The sequence below is a fragment of the Sciurus carolinensis genome, chromosome 6 (assembly GCF_902686445.1).
Source record: "Sciurus carolinensis chromosome 6, mSciCar1.2, whole genome shotgun sequence".
Lineage (NCBI taxonomy): Eukaryota > Metazoa > Chordata > Mammalia > Rodentia > Sciuridae > Sciurus > Sciurus carolinensis.
Window position 1 is genome coordinate 17642204 of NC_062218.1, and position 19503 is coordinate 17661706.

The 19503-nt window shown below is 34.2% G+C and overlaps 1 protein-coding gene and 1 pseudogene across 1 annotated transcript in view; both read right to left on the reverse strand.

Moving 5' to 3' along the window:
- The window catches only part of Cdh18 (cadherin 18), a 959213-nt gene that overhangs the window by 835681 nt on the left and 104029 nt on the right, over window positions 1-19503 (reverse strand). The gene's annotated exons all lie outside the window — the stretch shown is intronic.
- On the reverse strand, window positions 13790-15272 carry LOC124987054 (glycylpeptide N-tetradecanoyltransferase 1-like; annotated as a pseudogene).

Here is a 19503-nt window from a genome sequence, read left to right on the forward strand (position 1 = left end):
GGGAGGAGAATGAGTAGCAGGGAAGGAAGGATAGTAGAGTGAAACAGACATTATTACCTCATGTGCATATATGACTGCATGACTGATGTGATCTTACAATATGTACAATCAGAAAAATGAGAAAGTATTCTCCACTTAGGTATGATCTATCAAAATGTATAAATGCATTCTACTGTCATGCACAACAAATTAGAACAAATAAAAAAAATTTTAAAAAGAATATTACAGAGAGACTGAACTCAACTCCAAAAACAAGAAGGACAAGTGGAGACCTGTTGCCTACAGACAGAGGGACGAACTACTGTGTAACTTCATGGAAAATAGATCTTGTTAGAGAGAAGACTCTAATGAATCTGACGAGATCTTTTTTAAGCAGGGAGTTGTTGGCAGTCATGAAGAAATGGTCCATTTAGGACTTGTATTCGTGAAAAGAGCCAGAGAATCATGTGCAGCATTTGAAAAAAAAAAAAAAAATGATCAAAATGTTTATTTCTTCACAATTATCTAATTAAATAAGAGTTTCTCACTATCTAGAAAATGCAGTAATACAGAATGCTTCATTTCATAATTTATGATGATATATTTCATTATTAACACAGAAAATAAAATCAATGTGTATAATTTTTCTAAATTTGAAAAGGTTCATCTGAAGAGTATCACACAATTTTGGGGTGAATTATGCAATAACCATCTAATATTCTTTTATGAATGAAGTCATCCATATTTTGTGAAGTTTCAAATGTAGTTGTCAGTAAATTAACAAATAGAAAGAAATTAAACCCTTGAATGTGTGATGGAGTTTTTCATAGTCAGACCTCAGAAAATCAAATTAAGTTGCTAATGTGGAATTTCCTTCCTGTTGCTGAGCACTATGTTTTACAATTTGCGTTACAGAGTGTAGTTGCATAACTGAAAATCAATTTACTATATAAAATTTAGAATCTAGTCTTTGTTATTTGGAAATGCTTTTTCTTCTTTGCATTTTATTTCCATTTCCTTCTATTTATTGTCGCCTTCCTTAGTTTCTTCTGTCTCCTTTTTCTTTACTTTGTCTCAGTGTATTTCTCTTTATTTTTTTCTTTCATTCGTCAACAGATTTATCTACTCTGCTGCTATTGTTTGAATGTAGCACCTCAAAAATCCAGATGTTAAAAGCAAATGTCCAGTGTGATAATGAAGAGAGGAACTTAAGAAGAACTTAAGCAATGAAGACTTCTCAAGACCCTGATAAAGAGGTTTCATGCAATGTGTTACTCATTTTTTTTCCTTCGTGCCTCTGCCATGTAAAGACCCTGAACATTTCCCTTCAGGTGGTGCCATTTTGGAAGGTAAGAGTCTGTGCCCTTAGCAGTCAGGGCCTTCATCTTAGACTTCCCAAACCCCAGGACTGTGAGTGTTAAGTGTCTGTTCTTTATAAATAACAAATCTTAAGCAGATTGTTATAACAGTAAAAGGAACTGAGATACACACTCTTCTCCACCGACAACTTTGGCATTCAAGTTTAATTTATTTTATTTTGATTTTATTAAGTGAATATTCTCTTCAGACACATGAATTTATTTATATTCCTGGTTCCTTGGGAGAGAAAAAAGTATAGCAACATATCTACATGCATCCTTCCATTTTCTACTCACACATAAGTTATTCTGTAAGTAATTATGGATGTTTCTATTTTTAAAATCTACTTCAAGGTTTATCTTCTATTTATCTTATTTTAAAAACAATTATATAACAATTGGAAAATATACTACACATTAATTTGTATGAATAATCTTATTGACCTTGAAATCATCTCTAATCTTCAATCAGGCATGGGAGATTATTTCTTCATGTTTTATGCTCCATTTTATGAAGACATATTAATTATTGCCAAGGAATTCATATATTTAAAAAATGAACTCTGTCTAAAATCCATTCTTACCTGGAAAATTAGGTATCTCAGATCATGAAGAATGGACAAAAACTTATATTCCTTTTTGGATTCTGCCTGACACTAATCAAATGCTGTAAATATCCAAATGTTTTCTCACTTCTATCTCCCAGATGGTGGGAAGAGAAATATATTTACTTTCATTGGCTCATTAGAAAAGGTATGTAATCCAAATATGGTCCAGGTTTGCAAGGTGTTTGGAAAGAGTGGTACAGAGGGTAATTTATAAAAAAAAAAAAAAAATCCGTTTATGGTTAATCAGAATAACTGCCAAAATGAAAAGGAGACAAAGTGAGCAAAGATTTCTTTCCTGCCCCTAATTATTGCCCTAAACTTAGATAATTTCACAGACATAATTTTGTTGTTCTGTTTGTTCTTGGCACTGGGGATATAACCCCAATTGCTTTAACCACAGAGAAACACCCCCAGCCAGGTTTATTTTTTTCATTTTGAAACAGGATCTCACTTAGTTGCTTAGGGCCTCACTAAGTTGCTAAGGATGTTCTTAAATTTGTGATCCTCTGCCACAACCAACTAAGTCACTGGAATTGCAAGTGTGCACCACAATGCCCTCCTAAATCCATGCAGATCTTTAAAGTAAAGTTTCTTATGTTTCAAATATGAATTCCAGTTTAAATTTCAACCTTTAAATTTTGGTTCATTTCAAACTGAGTATTTTCATTATAAGTTTAATATCATTATATGTTGGGTCAATGAAAATGAAAACCTTTTATGACACACAATATTAATTATTGCCATGACAATCTGTATGACCAGAAATATATAACTGATTAGAAAAGGTACCAATGTTCCCCTTTAATTATATATATCTTTTCCTAAGAAAATCTTGTGACGAAATGTAAAGCTCTAGAGAAAGAAAAAAAAGTAACAATTTACTATGTGTAGAATTAGAAATCATTTTAAATGTCCAGGGAAATACACTTCACAGAGTTTGAGACAATAAGTGCACTTAATAATGCATAAAAATGTATACAATCAAAATCTAAATCAGTTCATAAAAATAATATTACTAAGGGATTAATTCTTGTTAATATTTTCAGAATGTCAAACAAGACTGTAATCTGCATTCTCTTCCTTAGTTTAATAATATTAAATTTTTCCATAGAGAAAAGGCAACAAAAGGTTGGATGAGAGGAGACTCAAGAAAAGTTAAACTTATGTCAAAGAAACCTAGTATCCTGTAAGAAAGAATCAAAATGCATTTGATATGCTAATTATACACAATGTATAAACAAGGAGATTGTGAAAGACAATTTTATAAAAATTGTATATATTAAATACAATTCAATTTTAAAAATTAAACTTAAAAATTATAATCCGACAATTAGACAAATGGAGAGACCTAGTTATGATCATGTCATACATCAACAACTGTTACCCCTACACCTGTCATTCACTCGGTGAAACCAACTGTGGCTTGGCATGATTTTACTTATGTATTTCCAGTGAGGTAGGTGCATGTCATTAGCCCTGGGGGACCTCACTTAAACCTTCACGCTGATCCCTATAAGCACTCCATCAGAGGATAAGCTGATGTGGAAGAGGGAGAAAGAGAATGCATTGGCATCATAGACAGGGCTCCACACACTGTCCTATCCTTTCTACTCACATCCTGTCCCACCTACCTCAACCCACCTGATCTTTTCTTTCAGAATGTGCACTTTAAATTGATTTGATTTTAGCAATTAAATTTGAAATGTGAGCTTTTCAGCTTCCATTCCATGGCATTTGAGATGGTTTGCCTAATAGTGTATGTTGAGCTTACAAGTTCATCAAAGTAGTTCAAGATCTGCATAACTTTTCATCTTCATTTTCCATTTACAAAAACATGCAATATTTTCTTACAACAAATAAACTAGAAGGAGATTTTTCTATTGCTTATTAGTGTACTAAAGAAGGGAAAAAAGGCATATACACTTAAACACACACATGTATTTTGCTTATTTCGATCAGTATTTCTGTGAAAGAATCCCTATTTTTGGTTGACTTGTTCTGCACTGTGTGGGAGAAAGATCATTGAGTTTTATGGTTAGGAGTTCTGCCTCTGATCAGCTCACCTATGTGCAAGTTTGAGGTCTGTTGTGATCAGTCAGGTTCCATTCTTTAGACAAACTACTGTTTCTCAAAAACTCAATTTCCTCACTAAGAAACTTCATTAAACTGACCCTGCTTCCAAAGTAATTGTAAAGATTTAACCCGAAATATTTGCAAAATACTTAGAAAAGAATCTTGACTAAGAAAACACCCAATAATAATTGCTAAGGAAGATTAAAATTAATACTTTTTAAATTAATGAGGTAAATGACAGTGGAAAATCATTCTACTGTGTACTTTCTGAAATGGAGTAAGTTGATAAATTTATGAGTTTCCTGAGTCTGTATAAAATGAATGTGTCTATTGGCTTGTAAAACTGCAGCTGGCAGATGTGCCTAGGTCAAGGGCAATATTATTTATATTATGAATGTTAGTTTTGATTTGTATCAGTAAAGCAAGAATGATTGACAGAATTGTAGGGTTTTAATTGCTCCCACATTAATAGGTTAAGCTGTGTTAACAGTCTACTTTTTTAAAATATATTTTTAGTTGTAGATGAACACAATATATTTATTTTATTTATTTATTTTTTGTGGTGCTGAGGATCAAACCCAGTGCCTCACACAAGTGAGGCTAACACTCCTCCACTGAGCCACAACTCCAGCCCCAGTAGTGTAGTTATTATTCATTTTGTCTATTCCTGGAAAGACAGAATTAGGATCCATTCATGTTACGTTTCATTATTGGAAAGGTACAAGGGAAGAAATTCATGTAATAAAGTTAGCAAAATAGTGTAGTATCTTAAAGCTAATCTACAACAACATATTTTAAACATATTCTATAGAAAATGGATTGGAAGCAATACGAAAATGACTCATGTGGTCAAATAAACTTGTAAATATGATCAAGGTATATACTGCTTAATTTCAAATATAGAAAAGTTGGAGGATAAAGCAGAACTGGCTATTAAGGAGTACACAGGGGTCAGGGACTGTGTTCTACTCTGACGGAGATGACAGATTTCCTGGGTCAGAGACAATGCGCTTCACTTCACATGGGAAAGTAGTAGTCAGAGCTTCTTGTTGACACGTGCTACTTCCCAGGCATCCACTGAGCCATGGAGGCCAACAATAGGTGACTGTACATTGCCTCATTAGTGGAGAGGAACACTGGGTTTGTGGAAACTCACTTCTTTCAGAGCAAACAGAAACAAGAAGACATTTGGTTCAGGGGAAGAAGTTGCATTATCCTTCAGGTTTGCTGGTTACAAACCCAGCCTTATAGTTATTCCAATTAAATAGTGGTCTGAGCTGTGCTTTCTTCACATGCCCAGGAATCACATGCAAGAACACACCAGGCTCATTGTTGATTCCTTCCTCTAACTCTATCCAAAGCTCAGAACTTGAATAAAACTGTCAGCAGATGAATTAATTCCTTCATTTCTCAATTCCCAACATCACAAACAATGACTGGTATGGAATAGAATCCTCAGTAAATAAATTCTCCATAGTTGAATAATTGAGGAAGAGTTGTTGGACTTTGTAATTCTTGCAGGATGAGGAGTTGCATATGGCCATGTGCCTCCTGTTAGAGAGTGTGGACATGGTTAAGAAAAAATCACTGAAGGCTACAGAGAAGGGAGGACATGGTCAGATTTGCAATTTGGAGCAAGCACTTCTCCCTCAATATGATGACAGATTTAAGGAGACCGAGAAAGAGGCAGGGAGACAAATTAAAAGCTATTACTACAGAAGGAAGAGAGAAAGTGATAAGGGTCTAAACTAAGGAATTAATAGACAGGACAACATGGAAAGTGATTTGATCACATTTAGAGAGCAATCTGCAAGACTTAATGCTTAATAGAAAAGGAGAGGATAGAGAGCAAAATGATGCATATTCTCCTTAGCAAGACAGATCATGTGCTCACGCGGCAATCAGGTATTCAGAAGTAGTGAATTTTTGTAATCAGATACATTCAAATGAAACTGTTTATTTTATAGAACACATTCTATTTTAGTTTTCCCATATAATCATATTTATGCATTTTCACATCTGTGACTATCAAATAACCTTTTAAAGGTTCTCATCATAAATACCTTTTTACAAAGCAATAGTTTTTTTTTTTTCCTTCTCAGATCATCAAATACACAGTTAAAATCGAATTATCTGTTCTTTCTTATCTTTTTCACTTCTTAATTACTTCTGTGACTGTATAGCTAAAAAACCTGTTTAGTTAAATGACTAACTCTCTTGAAAGGGTAAGGTTTTTACTGTTTAGTAATCATGTACCTGGTAACCTTGGTTCTACCAAATTACTTTCAGGATTACATTCTTAAATCCAGCATCTTTCTTCTATTTCTTTATAAGAAAAAGCAAATTTTAGTGGCCATTAGTGGTCTGTTTTTCATTTGAATGAAGATGCTCAGTAGTGTCCCTTTACCAGAAGTCATTAAAATTTTAGGATGAAAAAATAGAATTTTAATCAAAGACACATACTATGTATGTAGATATAAACACAACATAAATAATTGTACTATACTGGATATTTGTAAAGTAGGAATTCCATATTTTTAATGAATGATGTAAATACTGTGGTCTTAATTTGTGCACTTTTCTGTTATTTAACACAAACATGGCTTCCAGGTGAGTCCATTCTTGGAATTAATGAAATACATTTAATGGCTTAAGAGAAAACATGACAACTGTTATATTTTATAAATAATAATTTTTGTTTTAAAATTATTGCCAATTTATTTCTGGCAAGTTGGAAAAATGTTGAGGAGGAATTTGGGAGAAAAGGTTTGGTCTTCAATTTAATTATTCTAATATATTTTAAAATTCTGAAAGGAAGATGTTACTATGTTTACGTTAGGCTCCTTGGTCTGTAGTATTTCACAAACAATGTAACTGTGTGGTTAGTGGTTAAGCTACCATTCAAGTTTTAAGATCCACACCTAAGGTTTCTCAACCATTAGGGTATCAATTATAAAAAAAAAAAAAAATCTTTCAAAGTTATACATATTTATAGTGTGGGCTTGAATATGCTGATATTTATATCTTAATATTTCCCCTGTTTTGGAATGAACTTCACTCAGAAATTCTGAATAAGAAGACATCATTTGAATTATGCTTAAATTTCAACACATTTGTGTACTGAGGAATGGCAGGTAAACAGAATTCCAAAATTGTACTTCTTGATCTGTTATAATTACTTGTCTTTATGAAATATACAACTTAATTTGCTTTGAACTGACATATGCATTGAGTGAAAAAATTCAATCCAAGTACTTTTGGCATAAAGACAAATACAGGTATGCATGAAAATCCAAATGCATTCTCAACCAAAAAAAAAAAAAAAAAACACTTGGGAACATGCTAAATGATTTTAGATATGATCTTATTTCTTTTTTTGGACATAAAACCTAAAACCAAAATCTTCCTACTTCATCATACTGTGAAGACCCAGTGCTGTCCTCAGCCAAGGTGGTGCTTGTCTGCATTAGCAGAGCCTTAGTGTTTCTGGTCATGTGACCAGGAGAATGAAGAAGAGGCATTCTAAAACAAGATATTTCTTAAAACTGTGTTTTTCTAAGAAGCCTCATGGAACTACTTAAATAATTTTCTTCTTTAAAATCATTATACATTGACTGTAAGACACTGATGCAGCAGAAAAATCACAAAAACACAGTAGATAAGTCACACTTAGCTGTCAACATTTTATTTAATTTTTTCTGCTATATGCCTAAAATATTTGAGAAGCATTTTCTTTTTATCCTAAAACTCATAAAATATTTAGTCTCATTTTCCCATGAGAAATATACCCACTTTATTGAAACAGAAAAAAAAATATACAATCACATACATATTTATTGTATCTGTAGTATATTCACATGATAGAAAATTTGAAAATATTTCAGTTAAATAGGGTCGAAGGGAGAGTGAAAATTTCTTTCCCTGGAGACTTTGTTAAGATTTTCTTTTCTTCCACACAGAATCAATGTGTACAAAAATAGACACCTACATATGCTACGTAAACAAATGGTTCTCAAACTTGGCTATATGTAAAGTTCCTGGGGAGATTTTAAACTGTATATGTTGGTGCCAAGGTTTCATCTCCTGAGATTCCAGTTTAATTGACCTTGGGAGCAGCTGGGATACAACAATTTAACAAATTCTCTAGATAATTCTAATGTGGAGTGGAAAAAGGGAAGTCACACACTTACACTGCACTGTAATTTGCTTCTTTCCACTTGAAAACGAATATTTCAAATGTTTCCAATTTTCAGTTTCAAAAAGTATAGTAAGCACCACTTTATCCACAGTGTCTCTTTTCAAGCTTTCAGTTATGTGTGGCTCACTACAGTGTACAAATATTAAGAGGAAAGTCCAGAAAATAAATAATTCATATGTTTAAATAATTTGTATTAAAATATGCTATAATAATTGTTCTACTTTATTATTGATTGTTGCTAATTTTTGTGCCTAATTTATAAATTAATGTTTATCATTAACATGTATATGTGGGAAAAAATCATAGTATGGTCAAGTATTATCCAGAGTTTAAAATATCTTCTACTTAGGCATTTGAAACATAACCCACCTACATTAGGGAGACTACTCAATAAACAAATCTCCATTGCCTGGATTTACCATGATTTACTCAGTCAGTATTTTACATTAGGGTACTGCATTCATTTAGAGTGTTTTTATTTTTAGATTTGTGAGATGATACCATTATGAAATACATTATGATAGACAGTATACATGGAAGATGCATTCTTAGAAGAAAGGCATCAAATATCATGAGAATTCATAAATTTTGTGAATATTCTGAAATTTTAAAAAATTTGCTGTAATACCTGCATGGTAGAAGATTGTTTATTTCCCACAAAGTACCAGGACTTCTCAAGCATTAGTTAGCACATGAATCACATGAGCACCATGTTTAAATACAAAGTATGTGGGGCTTAGATGAAGTCCAAGATTCTGCATTTCCAACTTCTTCATCTGATAGTTTTTTAAGGTGGTAATTTGCTATTTATTTGATGTTTTCTTCTTTTCACTGTAGTTTGTACACCTATGAATTTCCTTCTAGGAACAATTGTAGCTCTATTTCACAAGGTTTCTTTTGTTTTATTCATCCTGAAATATTTTCTAATTTGCGTTCTAATTTCTTCATTGTTCTTCAGTTATTGAAGACTAACCTGTGAATTTCCAAAATTACTCTACATTATTGATTTATAATTTAACTATTTTTTTAGAGAACATACTTCGTATGATTTCAAGTATTTCAAAATCTATTGATATTTATTTCTACCCTATCATGAGTCTCTTTAAGACAATATCCCACATATAATTAAGAAGAATATGTTTTCTCTTGTTATTGGCTTGAGCTTTCTGCAGATGTTTTTCTACTTGGTTAATAGATTTATCATGCTTTTCGAGCTACTCAGTTTGCTTACTGATCTTTTCTCTACTACTATCCATGATTGGCAATGAAGTCTCAACTATGATTATTGAATTGTTAGTTTCTTTTTACAATTCTTTCCATTTTTGCTCCACATATTTTGAGACACTGTTAGGTCAATATATGCTTATAATAGTTAACTCAATCTAGCAAAACTTTTGGTCTTAAATCATATTATGTCTAATATTTCTATGCTCACTCCAACTCTAATTTCAACTTGTATATAAGAGCATCTAACTTGCTTATTTTCAAACAATTTCATTTTTGACTCTAAAGTATAGTCTTTGTAGACATCTTAAAACAACATAACTTGGATTAATATTTTAGTAGCATAGCAAAATTCTCTGATTTATCTGTCTTTGTTTCCCTCCTTGAATTATTATAGTCATAAAATGTGCAACTTCAACCAGGCACAGAGATGCACGTCCTAATCCCAGCAACTCAGGAAGCTGAGGCAGGAGAATCACTAGTTCAAATTCAGCTCGAGATTTGTTCATAAGCCAAGTGTCCCTGAGTTCAATCTCTGGTACACCCACCAAAAAATGTGCAACTTTATAATTATAAACCTATTGATCAAGCTTCCTAATTATTATGTGGCTGTCATTTAAATGACATAGGTTAAGAATAGTGTTACAAATAAAAATATATTACTCTTTTAATATCTATCTATGCAGTTTCCATTGTTAGTGTTCTTTATTTCATTGGCTGGATTTGAATTACTCTCTAGGATAATACATGTCAATGAGACAAAAATTTCCATTAGTATTTTCATAAGGAAGGGCTGCTAACAGTTTTTTCAGTAGTAGAAGTGAATCAGTTTTTCTTACACTTTGAGGGAGAGTTTTGATGGATACTGAATTTTTATGGACATTATTTTTCTTTCAATATGTTGACTAAGTTAAACACCAGTGTACTGACTGACTGTGATTTCTTACAAAAAGTCTCCTATTAATCTTTGACATGAAAAGTTTCTTCCACATGTGATGGTTTGTTTTCTTCTTTGCTTTTCAAGATTATCTCTTTGAATTTATGCAAATAGACACAATTATGTAAAATTACAATTCTATGTTCTTTAGATTATGTCATTCCAATTTACCTATCTTTAAGTTCACCATTCTTTTGTGGGGGGTGGGGGAGGCCAGATCAAATCTGCTGATGTGCTATTTTGTGGATTTTTTTTTTCAGTTACTGTATATTTCTGAACTTCAGAATTTCTATTTGGTTCTGCATATCTCTAAAAATGGATTTTTTTCAGTGTTAATATTTTACTAACAAAATCCTATTTTAATTTATATTTAAATTTGTTACATGAGATAAAATGTCAACTCGAGAATCACACTCTTTTTTCCACTGAGGTTTTGTTTGTGTGCTGATGTCTTGTTATATTTGTGGTTGATTCAATTTCTTTACTGACAGAACCTGAATTTCAGCCATAAATTGGACATTAGAGCCTTCCCAGTTTTTTATCTAATCATGCCCATAGTCCTGTATTTGAGTGTGGCTTATAGATTCCCCAGAAATATTTCAGAGCTTTTAAAATCTGCTTTTGGACTTAAATTCTTTATTTTTCTTTTCATTTTTTTTCTTTCAATAGACTCTTGTGTGCCTCAACTGGTAACCATAACTCATGTAACTGTGATGTTAAACAATTGGATTATTTGTCTTTGAGTGATTTTTTTCAAATGTCCTCAGGATGTATCTTTTCTGAGGGAACTTAGAGTCAGGTCAGATAAAAACAAGCCTTGTAAAGTGGGTTTTCCAGAGAGCATGACACAGACCAAACAGTGACAATTGTCTGGAGATGAGGCTATTTGAGAGCTCACATCCCTTTCTCCTCTGAGCACTGCACTTGAGTTGCTCCTGTTCATATTTGCCAGAACTGTGAAGTTCTGCTTATCCAGGCTTCATAGAACTGGTGAAAACAGGAATACCAGTAGAATGCACAACCTTCGCTGCTACTGCTAAATTTCTTTTAATAAACATTCCTTGGACAGTTAGTAGAAGCCTCTTGTTAATTTCCATAGTCCTCAAATACTTGAGTTTGACTTTTACCATTTGGTATCTCTCATCACTTTTGCCAAGAAATAGATTTTGGATGTCTTTACTTTGCCATTCTAAAATGATTTGGAAATTAACTCTTTATAGCAAAGGGTTGAAAATATTTCGTTTATTTTTATCTAATATCAGTATCTGCTCACTATTTTTTTTTGAGAGGGAGGGGGTCCTGGACATTGAAACCAGAGGTGTTTTCACCACTGAGCTATATCCCCAGTCTTTTGTATTTTTATTTTTATTTTGAGACAGTATCTCCCTTAGTCCTTTAGGTTCTCACTAAATTGCTGAGGCTGACCTTGAATTTGTAATCCTCCTGCCTCAGCCTCCCAAATCACTAGGATTAAGATGCAAGTCACCATGCCCATCTCACTATGTATTTTTACCATGCAGAAAATTTGGTATTTTGGCACTCAAATTTATTGGTTTTTCTTTTTGTTGTCAAATTGCTTAATCAGAAAGGGAATTCAGATAACTTTTTTTTTCCCTACAGTTTCATCACTTCTCTTTGTTATGTTTTCTCTGTGATTTGTGCTTACTTTCATTTTCTTGAATTGTCATGCTTTCCTTTGTTTCCTGGTCCTTTCAATACTGTGAATTCTGACTAGGACTCTTTCCTTGCCATAACCCACTCATGGTTAATCCCATTTATGCTTTTAACTTAAATCATAGGATTCAGAAACCTTTACCTAATCCTTCCACATATGGATTAGCTGTTTCTATGCATCTCATATAACTTTGTACCTTTTATATCTCAGTGACCCACAGGATAAAATTAAGGCCTGGGCAGATCATGTTTGACCATATCAATACCCAGTGCAAGATAAATAGAGAATAAACATACATTAATGAATTTGTGCAATGTGCAATTAAGGTTTTTGCTTTATGAATTCAGTTACAATCATACATGGAAAACATTAGAAGGCAATATTTTTTTGTAGATAATTAGAATAGATCAGCCTATGTGGTGTTAGAGAAAGGTGAGTGAAGTTATATTGTAGAAGTGAACTGAAAGTATAATGAAGCTTAAGCCACGGGTGTTCACACTTGTACTTATTTTCCACAAGGACACATTTGAATTTTAAATTTGCATATTTTAAAAAAAAGTAAACATGTACATAGGTCACTAGATTTAGCCATGGAAATCACAAAATATCAAGTTACATTTGAAGTTCACATAAACAGAAAAAGATATTTTTGGTAAAGGTATACCCCCAAGCATTATTTGGAACATATTTTAAAAAAATGTTATTGGGGATTCAAATACAATTGGGTTTTCTCTATTGCTTCTGGCACCCTACAATAGATCTATACACATCCCTATTGCTGACAAAATACATAAGCCAGAGGCCCTATAAACCCTACATTTGCCTTTGTTTATTGCTGTGATATAAATTTGAGTTATCTAATGGAAAAATTTAGAGATGAGCTTTACTATTGTCATTGGAACTCAATGAAGAAATGTTGGTCTTTTGAAACTTAAGTTGAAAGAGTAGTTGTTTCAAACACCTTTTTTTCATATTGTGTATTATATATCATTAAATGCTTACATTTTATAATCTCATTAAATTTTCCATATTCAATAAGAGAGATTTGTATTTTTAGTTAGAACTATGCATTGAGACCTAATTGTATGTCACAAAAAGTCCTAGATCTTCAGATACAAGATAAATAAACCAAGATCCTGCATGCTTAAAGTGCTTGGAAAGAGTGTGCAACATCTACTTGTGACAACCTGAGTTTGTAACACAGTCTCATTAAGTTGAAGCAATAACCATTAGGTTAGCACTCTTGACTTTTTAAAAATTTGTTTTATTGAGATATGCATACATTATTAAACGCAGGCAGTAAATAACTATATGCGCAATTCTCCTAAATTTTACTTTTGTTTTAAATATACATTTGTGTGTATGTGTGTGTGTGTGTATATATATATATATATATATATATATATATACATATGAGAGTTAACGAGTGTATACTGTTGTAATATGCTAATAACCAGCTAGTTTTCAGCAGTTACATTCCCTTGATCAAGGCTGCATGATGAGGGCAGGATTAAGTGGAAAACAGGGAGAACAGAGACAAGGCCAGAAGTGACTTTAGGCAGCCTCCACCATTACAATACAATTGTCAAGTTCACTGGTGGTTTGGTAAAGCCAGTTCAGTTCTGTTCCCTTTGCCAGGGATTCTCACCTTTGTGAAAATTAGATCAACAAGTGGTAGGGTTCCATTTCTTGGTTTGCATTCTCAGTGGCTTTATCCAGAATCTCCCTGGTGACTGGTTACTGTAGCACCAGCCCAACCTTCTTGGCCCCCATGCTGGGGTGCTTTCAAATGTACAGGTAATGCAGCGGGTTGCCATCCCCTATACCAAACTTGAGCTTCTCTGGGAACATTTTCTTCTCCATGAGATCCACTGCCTGGATCATGTCAAACCCTTTCATTTTGGCTGGAACAAGGACATTGCTCATGAGGTCTAGAAGAGGGGTCTGGGTGAGAAGGTTGTAGAGGAATATGCAGCTTTCAGACTCTTGTGGATTGGGTGGTTCATGATGGTGAAGGAAGCATATTAACATCTCAGGAAATCTGTCACCTCACCGTTGGCATTTTCCACTACCAAAAAGTGTCAATGATAATCTCCTGGGGGTAGAACCAGTACTCCACCTCCTCCTGACTCCTGACTGCTGTGAGGTGAAACTACTTCAAGTTATCTTGTGAGGACCTGGTGCACTACTGGAATGTCCTTGTTTTCTGCTCTTCATAGCCCAGCTACTTTGGGAGTCTCTGGAAGTTGGTAGAGCTTCATGGTACTGCATGGTCGTATTTCTGGTCAGGTGGGAAAACTTCACTTTAATCAGCTTCCGTGTGTCTAGGGACCCATGCCAGTACCTGCAGGTGCCAACAGGCTTTGACAACACACCCTGCCATATAAACAGCTTGGAATATGCCTTTCAGGTGGACTCAGCGGGTTATCTCTCAGGATTGGGGCCACCTTCTTGGAGCGCAGCTTCTTATGGACACACAGGAAGTTGGTCTCCACTGTCTTCTTCTCTGTGTCATAGATGTGGATGGTCTCTGGGCTGGCGCTAATGAACCCAACCAGTTTCTGACTTTAGACCACTCGAACCCCCACAGTGCCACTGGGTGACCAGGAAAGGAGCCCGGCGAGGAGCCAGGAGAGCCCACAAAAGAAGCTCCAGGGAATGATCAAATGGGAACATGTCGCGCTCATCTTCCACACAGTTCTCCTTCAGGAGGGGATATGGTTCCTTCAGCTCTCCAGGGTCTCCCAGGTCCACACGCCCAGGAGAAGCCCTGGGGCAGCGTGTAGGGCTCCTGGTGGTTTGTGTCTTCTCAGCTTCCACAGAACCATAGGTGTTCACCACTTCACCTAATTTAGGGACAGGCTGTGTATCCCAGAACTGGTAGCTGTGCTTGCTGGCCTCTTCCATGGTGTTGGCAGGTCCCTGACCCACTGAGAGCCGCTCAATGGCCTTCTGTGTTTTCTGGATCCTCTCTGCTGGCAGAGTTCATCTTCACAGGCTGATCCTGGATCGGATCTGTCTCATTGCCTTTTTCTTTCTTCTTCTTTTGTTTCTTTTTCTTCTTTTTGACTCCAGTGTCATTGGCGGGACTCAAACCACCCCAGTTGTAGCTGCTGTCCTCCTGGTTCTGCAATCACTGCAGCGCTCGAAGCCATTTCAGTTCCCTTCCAGCATCTGCGGGGCTGAGGTGCAGCGGCGTCACTGCTGTCCCACTCTCCTCCGCCAACTTGGGTGGTGACAATGGGCTCTCAGTTGTTACTTTCAATAAAGACTATGTTATTTTTTGGATAGCAGTGTTCGCCTAAAGCTCTTGTTAATGAAGAAATAACTGTTCAGGATGTAAGGTTCGGCTTGTGAGAGAGGTGACCTAATCAGTCCATTCTGGTTTGAATGAGCCGCTGGTAAGTAGGCAGACGGGGCAAGAATGAAGGAGGTGGACTCCCCAGGGTTGTGCTCAGAAGGGCGCTTCTTCCCCGTCACCCCTTCTCCTTCCCATCTCTGTTTCTGCTTGCCCACTCTTCCACAGTTGAGCAGTTTGCTCCTCTTCTGGGCAGTTCCCCAGGAGGAGCTGCCTTACTTTAAGCCCAGGCAATTGAATTGACCATCTATAGACTGAGACCTCTAAAACCGAGAGCCCCAAATAAACTCTTTCTTCTCTATTGTTCTTGTCAGGTATTTTAGTCATAATGACAGAAAAGCTAACCAAAATAGGCAATATGTTTTTTTTCTTATTTCAATGTTTTTGGCTTTCAAAATAATTACTCCTTTAAGGTAAATTTCAAAAGACTGCAATTTGGTCTACACAGGAAAGAAAGAAAAAAGAAAGAAAGAAAGAAAGAAGAAAGAAAGAAAGAAAGAAAGAAGGAAGAAAGAAAGAAAGAAAGAAAGAAAGAAAGAAAGAAAGGGAAGGAAGGAAGGAAGGAAGGAAAGAAAGAGGAAGGGAGGGAGGGAGGAAGGAAGGAAGGAAGGAAGAAAGGAAAAGAAAAGAAAATATTTTATTTTATTTTTATTTGAATCTTTCAAACAATGGGACTAGTATGATTTTTGCTCAAGAACATCTCAATTACAGACTAAATGCTGTAGAGAAGGCTTAGTATTCAGAATGTCCATTAAGTAATGACTCTCAACTTTATCTCAACTTTATTACCTAGAGTATAATCTTAAGAAAAATAAATCTCCAATTATAAAAATTCAAAGATATTCCTTACATTCTAATTAATTGGTGTATAAAATTGACTATTAAAAATGTCTTGGTCATGACAAGTGGCTAGTTCATACATTATGAGCATATTAATAAGAGTTCTGATTCAACAAGAATCAGAGGGTCTACTATAATGGTGATATTTTGAGAAAAATTTAATAACTAATTTTAAAGGTGTATGAAAGGGCAGTGCAGTGTCCTGGAAGGATAAACTGTTATGCTTTTGCTGTCTTACCTCTAAAGAATAAGGACAATAGTTTTTGAAGCACAGAAGAGAGATCTGAATATGCAGATGGTTGCCTCGAATGAAGTTGTCTACTGTTAGGAGATTCAGCCAGCTTGGGATGACATCACTGGTATAGAAACCAGGCAATGCATATGGCAGCCTTGTTATCCCTCCTCCTGGTTTTCTAAAGCCCTCTTTGGGCCAAACCTAACTGGAGAATAAAAGGTAAGGGTTCCACCTGGTGTCATCTCCACAGAGTAGGTTTCACGGGCACAAAACTGAGAATGGTCACAGACAGACAGCCCAGGAGATCAAGGAGAAAATATGCTACACAGAAGTTACTAAAGGATAGCAAATGTTTAAACTTTTCTATTTCACTTTACATATTTCTTCATACATAAAAAGCAAGAAGAAATGAGTAAAGTGAAATAAAACTACTGATTCTCTTGTTTCTAACACTTGTATCAGTTATTTGGAGAAGTTTTGACTAATTTGTTGAGAAATTAGAGGTACACATAGCCTGATGTAAAATATTGGCTATGATTTAGGCATAAGGCTCATATAAATGTTGGGGAAACTGTATAGTACCCCCACTGCAAAGATAGTTACCTTCAGAATAGTTGACTTTAAAGTACAGTGAGGGATTTGGATGATTGCAGTTTATGGAAATTTCATACACATAAAGAGAGATGGATCAGAAAATAAGCATATAACCAATCAACAGAAGATCAAACATAAAGACCTAACTAAAAATGTGAGAGTAAATTTTCTCCATGGTAGACAGTTGCAGGCCCTTATGCTTTCCGCATGATACATTTCTTAATAAGCTATCACGATTTACATAGTATGGAAACAAAGCTTCATAAAATAAAATTGGCATAAAAATCTGAAATCTAATATTTCTATCAAGAGGAACAAAATTATAAATGGAAGTTTAATAATGAATTGCATATCTATCATTTCTTGAATTATATAAGAAACTGGAAGCATGCTTATCAATATTAAAAATGATTCATTTTAAAACATGCAAAATGGCATAAACACCATGTTATTTTACAATTATAATATATACTGTTCAGATATTTCCTCTTCAGCACCAATTTGAATATGTGATAAAAAATGTAACTGCTTAGATTAACTGTACTAGAAAATGCAGTAAATGGAAATACCATAAGTTGTATGATGAATTAGAGGATTATCATGAGTGCTGAGTTTTCAACAATGTTGGGCTGACATTTGCAAAATTGATTTGTCTTGACATTTAGATAAGTTCTACAGAATTATGTGTACATGTTCTAACATTATGCAAACTAAAATAAATCTGTAATGTTTAAAGATTTTAAAATAATAAAACTGTTTTAAGAGACTGTGAACAAGACTTACTTTCTGCGCAGCCACTTATCAGACTTGGAAAATAAAATGATGACATCCAACTCTGTAGCGGTATTCCAAAACAAAACAAACCTTTTTTTTTTTTTTTTTTTTTTTTTTTTAATATATTTCTTAGTTATAGGTGGTGCTTAGGATCTAAGTCAGGGCCTTACACATGCTAGGTCATTGCACTACAGCTGAGTCACAATCCTAGTCCCCAAACAAACTTTTGAAATATTCTTAAAGGTTTTTGTATTTTGAAACTATACATTAAAGTTTTGATTTAGAGAGTAGAAAGATAATAATATACCATGTTAAAAGAAAATAAAAATTTCATGTAAAGGTATATCAAATTGCTGATATGTAACTATTTGGACTTAATGAAAGAGATAATGTCAACTGATAAGAAATGATAGCTGATATTTATCGAGCACTTTCTATTTGACAATAATTATCCTTATACCTGTACAGGTTTCAACTCATTCAGTTTCTCTAAGAGGTTGGTACCTATAGTACCTTCGTTTCTCAGAGGAAAAAATGTACACAATGAAAATAATATGCCCAGGACCAAACAGAAATTAGTTTGCACTTGAGCCCAGTCAATGTGGCTACAATTGTGCTTTGCTATTTTAGATGATAAAAGGATTTTCAATCAGGACATATGAAGAATCACTGTAAAACAGTAAGAACTAATAAATGCCTTGAAAGAATGAACATGAAAATTAGAGGTGACTGAATCAAGATAGTCAAATGCCCCATCATCAAATGCAAGTGCTAAACCCTATTAATCACTCTCAGGAAAATTCAAGTTCATATCATATTTAGATAATAACCTAAATTAACCTAGGGATGAAATTAAAAAGAACAATTCAAAATGTCCCTAATCTGTGAAACAACTAGAATTTTTATGTATTATAAGTGGCAGAATAAATGTATACAACCACATTTAAAATTATGCAATGCATTTAAACATACAAAGCTGTGATTCATTTTTTTTTGTGAAGGTCAATAAACAAAAATCAACCTCATTTTTAGACACTGATTATAAACTGTCTAAAAAAATTTAAATAATCAAAATAGCATAAATGTCCTCTAAACGAATTTAAGAAAATGTACCCAAAACAGGTGCTTTGAAAAATACAAAAAAGAAAAATTGTTGATGGAAGTTAAACCTAAATAAATGTGTGTGTGTGTGTGTGTGTGTGTGTGTGTCTGTGTCTGTATGAATTGAAAGACTAGCTATAAGCCTATACATTCAATATAGCTCCATTAAAACTCCAAGCAGGAATTTCATAGAAATTGAGAGACTGATACTAAAATTCATATGGATATATGAATGAACTGTAATAATCAAAACAATTTTAAACAAGATTAATACATTTGGAAGATTTATACTACCTGGTAGTTCAGCAATCCACCATATTTTTTTGCTCCATAACATAATCCTAATTCAAAGAATGAGTAAGTAGGATCTGATTATAGCCTTGTGTAAACATGACTAAGGTTATGGTATGTGCTGCTTTGAAATCTTGTGTTAGCTACTTTTTAAGATTTTGAGGGCTCTTCTATTCTGAGTGTAACTGGTCGCAAGCCAGGGGATTGCCTTTATTACAAGCAGTGCTTTAAGGTAATAAATTCGTATGTGGTGTGACT